The sequence below is a fragment of the Adiantum capillus-veneris genome, chromosome 14, assembly GCF_014529385.1.
Source record: "Adiantum capillus-veneris isolate H3 chromosome 14, ASM1452938v2, whole genome shotgun sequence".
Lineage (NCBI taxonomy): Eukaryota > Viridiplantae > Streptophyta > Polypodiopsida > Polypodiales > Pteridaceae > Adiantum > Adiantum capillus-veneris.
This window is the reverse complement of record NC_140944.1, coordinates 50,426,023-50,435,980: the sequence shown is the minus strand read 5'-3', so window position 1 is coordinate 50,435,980 and position 9,958 is coordinate 50,426,023.

Genomic DNA, 9,958 nt, shown 5'->3' with positions numbered 1-9,958 from the left:
TCTTCTCTCTCTCTCTCATAGATATTTTCCTCTCGCGCTCTATTTGTGAAGACTCTTGCAGAGCCAATGTGGGTGTGGCAGGAGGCAGTACAGGGTATAGACGGAGAGTCATCTAAGAGGATCTATCGTAGACTTGGAGGTCTATAGTGCGAGGGGAGGGGTTCTAGCGAGCTTTACTTGCAACAATGTATAAGATCAATCTGGGAGATTGTTTATTTTGTTTTGCTACCCTTGTGTGGCGATGGTGTAGTTGTATGTGTTACTCTGTAGCGACAGTTGGAAGCCTTGGTGAAGATAGAAGTGAAGGGAAGGAAGGGTCACTGGTGTCAGGCGTAGGGAGGGATCTACAACGAGGGTTGAAGGTGGAGTATATGTGCTCAAGGTAGGAAGGCCCATAGCAAAGGGTTTAGCTCCAGAGCTTGAGAGTCAAGTCAGGAGCTTAGGTAGAAGGCATGCATAGCAAGCGAAGGGGAAGGGGGGCAAACCAGGGACAAGGGGGGGTGTTATGCAGATTTGTCTAGCATTTGAACGACAAATTAATTGACAATTTTGAATTCTCTCTCATTCCTCTATAGGGGAGGCGCTAGGTCCAAGACAAGCAATGAGAGAGCCTTGCGAAATGCATTTGCTTTCTCTATCTCATTTGTCTGCATGCTTCGAGAGTGGACCTTGGTAGGCGAAGGGCATGAATCTTGCCTCAAGAGGAGAGAAGTGTATTTGTTCGGAGGGCGAGCATCGGTTGTCGTCTCAAATAGAAAGAGACAGGAACAAACAAACAGAGAGAGCTATGCAATGTCTAGTGGCGAAGGTATAGAGAGAGAGGGAGACTACATGTTTTGTGTGTGTGTGTGTGTGTGTGAGTGTGTGTGTGAGAGAGAGAGAGAGGTTGCACCTGCGATACCGAACACTTGTGCAAAGGCGAGGGGGAGGGAGATGATAGTGACAGGTGGGAAAGAAATATGATAGATTTTAACTCTTAAAACTTGAAGCTCAAATGCTGGACACCAAAGTATTATACTTTAGAGCTCCAAGCTTTTAAAAGTTTGAATTTCTTTTAATGCCAAGTCACTTACTTGTCTTTTTTTGAAAGGAGAAAATAAAAACAAAACTCCCTCAAGCACCACGCACCGGCGTGTGGTGCTAGAGAGAGTTTTATTTTTATTTAGCTACATTTAAACCTTATTCCTCTCCCTTTTCTCAACTTGAGAGAAGAAGCTTTACTTTTGCGTGCGCGTGCACATGTGTGTGTGTGTGTGTGTGAGAGAGAGAGAGAGAGAGAGAGAGAGAGTAGGGGAAAAAGGTCAATTAAAAGCCACCCCCCTTTACAAGGACGTGGGAGCCCCCAAAATTAAGATTATTATTACCTAGTTGTAGGACACTGAGCGACGAGCACTGGGCTGGTTACATGAGTTGGTCGAAGGATCTAGTCCACACGATTTGTGCTCAATCCCTATTGGCAGTATTGGCACTTAATACCCCCTCTGATATGGCTTGCTTCTCACGACCGATTTTGTTACAGAGGAATTGTTTGATGTCATTGTGTGTTGCCTGCGAATCTCCGTCAACACTAATGTTTTTACACCTTGTGCGCTTAGCAATGAGCTGTCGATTGCATTCTTCCAAGCAAAAATCGGATAAGCTTACTGCCAGATAATTGTACACCTCCTTAGGTGGCCTTGTATCGGCCCCTTTACCCTACATGTGCATGCAAATTTTTTATGTATTTATTTTTTAGGGGGGGGAGAGAGAGAGAGAGAGAGAGAGAGAGAGAGAGAGTGAGAGAGAAAATGTGTATGATATGGTTTATAAATTCCAAAAAAGAAGAGACAGAGTATGAATATATGTGCAACAAGAGAGAGATAGAGATCGTGTGTGTGTGTGTGTGTGTGTTTGGTATTTAATGCTCTACTATGAGCAAAGAGAGAGAGAGAGAGAGAGAGAGAGAGAGAGATTTTGTGTGTAGAGTTGGGGGGGGGGGGGGGGTTCATTGTATTATGTTTCTCCAAAAATGCTATAATAACTCACTCGCTTTTTGGCTTGCCCGGAATGTTTTGCTCTGTGTTTGGTAAGACTCGCTTTTCTAAGGTCTAAAATACCATAAGGCCTTAGTTCTAAGGACTTTTAACACTAACCTTTGGAGGTCTTTAATGAAGCTAACCCTAAGGTCTTTTAAGCTTCTAGTTGTTGCTCTTTGATAGACCATCTCCCTTTTTGGACCCATTGCCTTCTCTTCCTTTGGTTCCATGCTGAGCTAGATCTAAAAGCACACGTCTATATTCTAAATCTTGTTCCCATTTATTTTACCCCAATAATGATTAGTTCAATGTCAGAAAATCATTTGGGTTATTTAGATATTAGATTTAATAAAATTACCTCTCTCTTGAAATCATGTCTTCCTCTACCATGAGGTAAAGGAGATAAAGCCTTAGTCATTTTTCTTAGCGGGTAGAGGATCGAGTTTTACCATATAGCATCATTCTAGAATGGATGACTAATCCATTTGATTTTTGGAAGACTTAGCTGCTGAAAGCATGTTTGCTCTTTAGTCCCTATCATACTTTCCAAAGTAGAGTGAGAAATTCTACTTGGTGTTTGGGAGACGTCGTCATCACAAACATGATTCTAAGCATGCATACTACTCAAATTTGTGCACATTAAAAAGAGAAATCTAGTCTTATAAGACAAAAACATTATTCATTTAAAAGAAACATTTATATTTGCTTACTCTAGTGTAGCATTATAAGTGTTGACAAAGGTTCATACTATCCTTAACTATGTTCCTTACATCCATCTAGCATCTTCAAAGGTATAATTATTTAATTTAATAAGCAACAAGGGTATCCTTGGGACAAGTGTCCCCATTTTCCCTTTGAGAGAGAGGACTTGATAAATGCAAAAACAATTAATTAAATCAACTAAATTATCATTGGACCCCTTGGGAGACTAACCAATAGTCTTCAGGCACATTGTGAGGGCAAGATGAAGAGGAGGTTGACAAGTGTCCCTGTTGCTTTCTTTGTAGGAAGGATGCCTTGTGTGAGGGTTTATGTGTTCTCTCTCTAGCTCCTGCAAAGAGGGCTTGCCCCCTCATGAGTAGGGATCATGCATTGACTTTTTGAACCCCTAACCCTTCAAGCACCATAGTCATGGAGCACCTTAGCACCTTAGTCATTAAACACCTCAAGCACCTTAGTCAACAAGCATGGCAAGCACCTCAAGCACCTTAGTTAGCAAGCACGACAAGCACCCCAAGCACTTTAGTCAGCAAGCACGACAAACAGATCAAGCTTGGGCCGGGTTCCCGCTTCAAGCATCATCTCTCATTTGAATCCATTTCATTATCCCAAGTAGAGTGACAATTTCTACTTGGTGTTTGAGAGACGTCATCATCACAAACATGAGTCTAAGCATGCATACTACTTAACTTTGTGCACAATAAAAAGAGAATTAGTCTTATAAGACAAGAACATTGATCATTTAAAAGAAACACGTACATTTGCTTACTCTAATTTGGCATTGTAAGCATTGACAAGGTTCATACTATCCTTAAGTTGTATTCAATGCATTCATTTAGCATCTTCAAAAGGATAATTTTTGAACTTAATAAGATACTATCGGATAATCTTACCATGTCATAGTACCTTGTCTTCATTGCCAAAGGATAGCTTTGGATTGTAGCACCTCTTCCTTGTCTTCGATTCCGAGAGGGTCTTCAATAATTGGTTCACTTGGTGGCTCTCCTTTGTAAGGCTTAAGTAGGCTCACATGAAAAGCATTGTGTATGAGCCAATGGTTGGGCAACTTGATTTGATAAGCCATTTCATTGATTGGCTTCAAAATTTGAAAAGGACCATAGTATCTTTTTGCTAGTTTAGCATAATACTTTTGATAGCCATAGGATTTTTGCCCGTCGTTTGCCTCAATTGAGCCTTGGGAAACTTAAGTAAGACCCAATCATTTTCTTTGAACATTAAGGCCATTTTGTACTTATCAGCATCAACTTTTTTCTTCTGTTGAGAGATGGATATAGCCTCCTTAATCTTTTGAAAATATTCTTGTAGGTCACGGCTATACTCAGCGGGCAGCGAAGATCTTCCCATGTACTTTAAGTAGTAAGGGACTTTTAGGTCTTCCCTCTATGATTTCAGAAGGTGCTTTTCTTGTAGAAGTACGGACAGTGTTATTGTACGCATATTCTACAAGAAGTAAGTAATTTTCCCATTGTGAGCATTTATCTACACCTGTAACATAAGTCTTTAGTAGATCGACTATTGTAAGATTGGCTATCCCAATTTGGCCATCCGTTTCTGGGTGATAGACCGAAGAAAAATTCAATCTTGTACCTAGATTTTCAAAGAGACCTTTCAAAAATTACTGGTCATTCTAGGATCTCTATTTGACATGATGGATATTGGAAATTCATGGTGTTTGAAAATTTGAGATATGAAGAGAGTTTCCATTTGGTGTGCCTTCTTAATAGTCTTTCCGACAAGAATAAAGTGTGATTGCTTGCTAAACCTGTCACCTATTGTCCATATTCCCTATTTCCATGGATAGGCTTGGGTAATCCAAAGATAAAATCCATGGATATACTCTTCCATGGTGAATTAGGGATTGACAATGGCTAGAGTAATCCAGGTTGCTTCCCTCTATCATACTTGGTCTTTTGGCATACCACAAAGTTTGAAACATACTCTTGTATGTCTACATGGTAGGCCAATAGAAGTACATCTCTACTTCTCAAAGAGTAGGTTGAATGTCTCTATGCCCCGCATAAGGAGGAAAATGGGATTCATACATGACTTTCTCACGAAGGGAGTGAGTAACACATAGTTTATTTCCGTAGAGAAGATAACCATCCTGCAAGATGAATGGTTCCTGTTTCTTCCCCAAAGCAAGGGCTAGCATTACATCTTTAAATTCACAATGAGTAGCATACTCATCTATCATAGAAGATAGATCATTGTGAGTAGCTATAGACACTACATTAACTTTTGGTGATCGTAAAAGTGCATTGGTCCCTTGATTGTGCTTACCATCAATGTGAGCAATATGAAAATAAAATTGCGAAAGAAAATTTTCCCACCTCATTTGTTTGTCAAAAAGCTTGGTTTGCATCATGAAGTGCTTGAGAATTTGGTTGTTAGTTCGTAAAATAAATGGAGTCCCTAATAGATAGTGCTTCCATGTGTCTACGGTATATAGAATGGCTAAAAGCACTTTCTCATAAATGCCTATTACCACAAGGTCATGTTCGTAGCCATGCAACTGAATCATGGTGCCCCTAGGATAGCATCTCATGTTGCAGAGGAGAGATGAAAAAGCCTTCTTTGTTGACATGGATTTGTACATGGAGCCTCAACTTCCCAATCAAGGGAGTAACATAGGCTTGCTATCCCTTGAAAGTGGTATTGTGAGTTACAATATCTCCCATCACGAAAGCTTGAATGCCCAACTTGGTGGCCAACTCCATTGATATGAAGTTGTGAGTAGAGCTAGGGTCAAACAAGATGACATCATCATGATTCCTTACCTTTCCCCAAGCATATGAGGAGAGGTGATCCTTTGCAATGATCATCCTCTTTTGGAGCTTCGATAGTGGAAGCTCTAGGATTCTCATTGCGGGAATTTTTGTTGGGGCAAGAACGATAGCCATGTCCTTGCTCCCCACATTTCAAACATCTGTGGTCCTTGCGAAAAGCCTCAAGCTCTTGAGGAGAGAGTTTATTTTTACCTTTGTAGACTCCCTTCTCCTTGGACCAATTGTTGTTGTTGGAATTGCCTTGGGAAGAATTTTGAGCATTGGTTTTCCCCTTTGTATCAGTTTTGTCATTGCTTTTCATGGGCTTGACATTCCATCTAGCCCCTTGTTAAAAATTGATGCGCTAAGCAACCATAGTGTCACATTGGACCTCAAATGGTTGTGAGATTTTAGGGATATAATGTTAGCCCTTGCCTTAGGGAAGAAAGAGGAACCACTCACCTTGCAGGATGGTTATCTTGTCCATGGCAACAGGCTATGTGTTACTCACTCCCTTCGTGAGAAAGTGATGTATGAATCCCATTATCCTCCTGTTGTGTGGCATAGAGAGATTCAACCTACTCTTTGAGGAGTAGAGACGTATTTTTATTGGCCCACCATAAAAGTGGACATACAAGAGTATGTTCCACATGTATGGTATGCCAAAAGACAAAGTATGATAGAGGGAAGCAACTTGGATTACTCCAGTGATTGCCAATCCCTAATTCACCATGGGAGAGTATATCCATGTATTTTATCTTTGGATTACCCAAGTCTATCCATGGGAATATGGAAATATGGACAATAGTTGACAGGTTTATCAAGCAAGCACACTTTATTCCTGTCAAAAATACTATTAAGGAACACCAAATGGCATGAAGAGGCATGTGGTGATCATTTTTCCCAAGAGTTAACCGTGAATAAGATTTTTATTGTGGGGTATGTATGGCCAGACATGCTTGTGGATGTCCAACATTGGTGTAAAAGCTGTCACAACTCTCAGGTAAATGGAAATAGAAGGTTGACGCATGGTCTGAGACAAATAATGCTTGCAAACAGACCCTTTGGAAGTGGGGCATTAATGCTATGTGTCCTCTACCTAGAACAAAAAATGAAAAACTCTACATTATAGTGGCTGTAGATTACATGACTAGGTGGGTAGAGGCTCAAAGTGTGGCAATGGTTAATGGGAAAATAGTGATCAAGTTTTTCTACACTAATTTTTTTTATAAATTTGACACACCTTTGGAGATTGTTTTTGATAATGATCCAAGGTTCAGGAAGGGTTTACTCACGGAAGTTTGTGAAGAGATTCACATTCTCCATGGTCATAGGACACTCTACTACCCATAGTCAAATGGTTTGGTGGAGAAGGCTAATGGTGTCATTGCAAGCACCATTAGAAAGATGGTGCAAAAAAAGACAAAGTTGTGGGATGACTTCTTGGATGGTGCCTTATGGACATATCGAACCACATATATGGAGGCCACATAGTTCACACCATTTCACTTGGTCTATGGTCAAGAGGCCTTGCAGTCTATCGAGCTCAACATTCCAACAATGCAGCTTCATGGAATACGGACACAAGATGATCAAGAAACATAGATAGATGGACTTGTTACCTTAGTCAAACTTGAGTGGAAGAGAGAAGTGGGTTATGAGTGCTATAAGAGAAAATCTATACAAGCAAAAGAAAAGCTCCACAAGAAACTGAAAGACAAAGGCATCAAGGAAAGAGATCTTGTGCTAAGGTACGACAATAGACTTGATAATCATTTTGATGCCAAGTTTAAGACTAGATGGCACTGACCATACATTGTCAAAAAGGCTTTCAATTCAAGTTATTACCATCTCATGGAGTTGAATGGTAAACAACACTCCAAGAAGGTAAACGGGTATCGGCTAAATCCCTACTTGAGGCTGCTTCTACCAAAGGATCTACAAAGAATTTTCAAAGAGCTACTATCTTGTGTAAGTTTTGTTGCATGATGATGTGTGTAACTCAAGCTAGCGTGACAGGAGCTACACAATGAAAATCTTGTCAAGATACCAAGAATCGCACAGGACTTAGAACCACTCTCTTTGGAAAAGAGGCCTCATGATATTACATGAATGTACCATCATCCTGGGGGATGGCTAATGAGAGCCGTTTTTTGGCTCTCTGTAATTTTCATAGTGAGCTAAATCACCCTATCAAAATCACTCAAACAATGTGATTATCCTCACCCTTTTCCTACATATATTTTTCCTTATCTCTTGTAAATAAATATACATCAATAAAAACAAATGAGGACCCTCCTCATTTGATTCCGTATATTTTCTTATATTTATTTTTTGTATATACAGCTAACACTATTCTAAATTTCATAAATTAATTATATACTAATCTGTTATTTTCAATCATATCCATGTATTATATTTGTGCATAACCCACAACCATGCATGTTTTCAAACCTCTAGAAATCTATTAGGTCATGCTCTCATGCAAGGAGGGACTCACCTTTGGGGCCTTATGCAAATTCAACAAAAGGGGGCCACTGAAGATTTTTTTGTGAAGAAAAATAGGCATTTTGTTGAGATTTTTTATATCTATCTCCACTCCGAATTTGAAGCGGTGATTGAAAGACATAATGTGGACCAAGAGCTCAATAATCACTTCATAAACTTTGATAATTTTTTGATCTACCACTGGTGAGATAGGATCTTTTTGTGGACCCCAATTTGCCCACTTTTCTCACAAAGTAACCCATAGTCTTCTCTCACCTCCTTTCCTACTTCCACACACACACACACACACACACACACACACACACACACACACACACACACACACACACACACACAATCACTCATTTCTCTCTATTTCTCATTTAAATCTGCAACTTCCATGGTTTTCTCTCACCCTCTTTACCATTAGCCTCCCCTCTCACACCTGTAGCTCTCTTTTGAAACTCTACCTACATCCACCATCTCCATATCTCTCTCTATTACTTCCATATTACAATTTTATTATACCCTTTCAAGAATGCATAAAAAATTAAAAACCTAAAAATACTTAATCTCTAAAACATGGAGTTCTTTTAATCAACAAACTCCTTATTCTCTTTGTGGTGATTGGACTATGGTTGCGGCGTGAAAAGAAGAAGAAGGAGAACGGTAATTACTTTTGACAATCTACGCAAGGATGAGTCCAAGATTCCTCAAAGATTCACCATCTCAAGGGTACACCCATCTCATTCACCCCTGTTTTTTCATCCTTCAAGTCATTCTACCCATCACATTACTAACTTTTTCTAGTGATTACTGACATTGATTGCAAACCCTTTCCTATAAATTGCACCCACTCTACTCTACCTCAGAGTAGACAACCTCAGACAAAAATCACTTACCTCTCTAGAATCTTCTCTATTTCACCTCAATAATTCTCTCCTCTTGAGCCCACATCCATGTGACTCAATAGACAAGAGAGCCCCACTCTCATAAGAACATATAAATAATATCATAAACATGGTTTTCTGTGTAAATGTTGATCAGGAGATAATCTTAACAAGGGATCTCCTCACCTATAAATAGAGCCCTTTTCCTTTTGTAAAGGGCATGATGTCTACACTATTGCTCACTAGTTTGAGTGTACCTTTTGTCATCTTAGGTGTAGCAAGATAGAGTGAGCTCTCTATACACCACTACTTATTGGTGTATAAGAAAGCTTCTTTGAACTAGTTGTAGCATTGCAAGGGAGTGAGTGATTCATAACTTCCAATAAAAGTTGTACCTACTCTTGCACATCAATTGAATAAATAATTTGGGTGCTACCATGGTTCAAAACTCTCTCGAGTCTCTCCAATTCACGCTTGGAAACCTCATCTCGTTTGGTTTAAGGTGACGCGTTTTCAATTTGAGATTCTTTTGGAGTATTTGCTTGTATGTGACTCAAGAGCTTTTGTGTTTGTTTTTTGTTGCTTGGAAAAACATTAAAAGAGGGTTATATGGTGAGAGGGTTTCCATAACCCTAAGATAATGTGTAGATCGCAACATTATCAAATTTAATTCCGTCTCTTGAATCTCCTCCAAGCTGTTTATACACTTGCAGTCATTCATTTAAAGTGAATCTTAATTCTTGCACAAATCTCTCTCTCTCTCTCTCTCTCTCTCTCTATATATATATATATATATATATATATATATATATGTCTATCTCTATATATAGGTGTTTGGTGTGTGTATTTGTAGCATTGATATTAGTATTAGTGTGCCTTTCCTTCTTGCTTTTATTGCTCAGGGATTCTCCTCTTCGGCGTCCTAGGTCGCTCTCTAATTAGGTGTTGCTCCTTCACTTGTTGTTGGTTGTCGTTTTGTTGTGGTTTCTCTTGTTTGTGGTTTCCACATCCCCAATTGAGCAGCACAAGAGGCTTGAGGGGTGTTTAGACCGCTTCAATT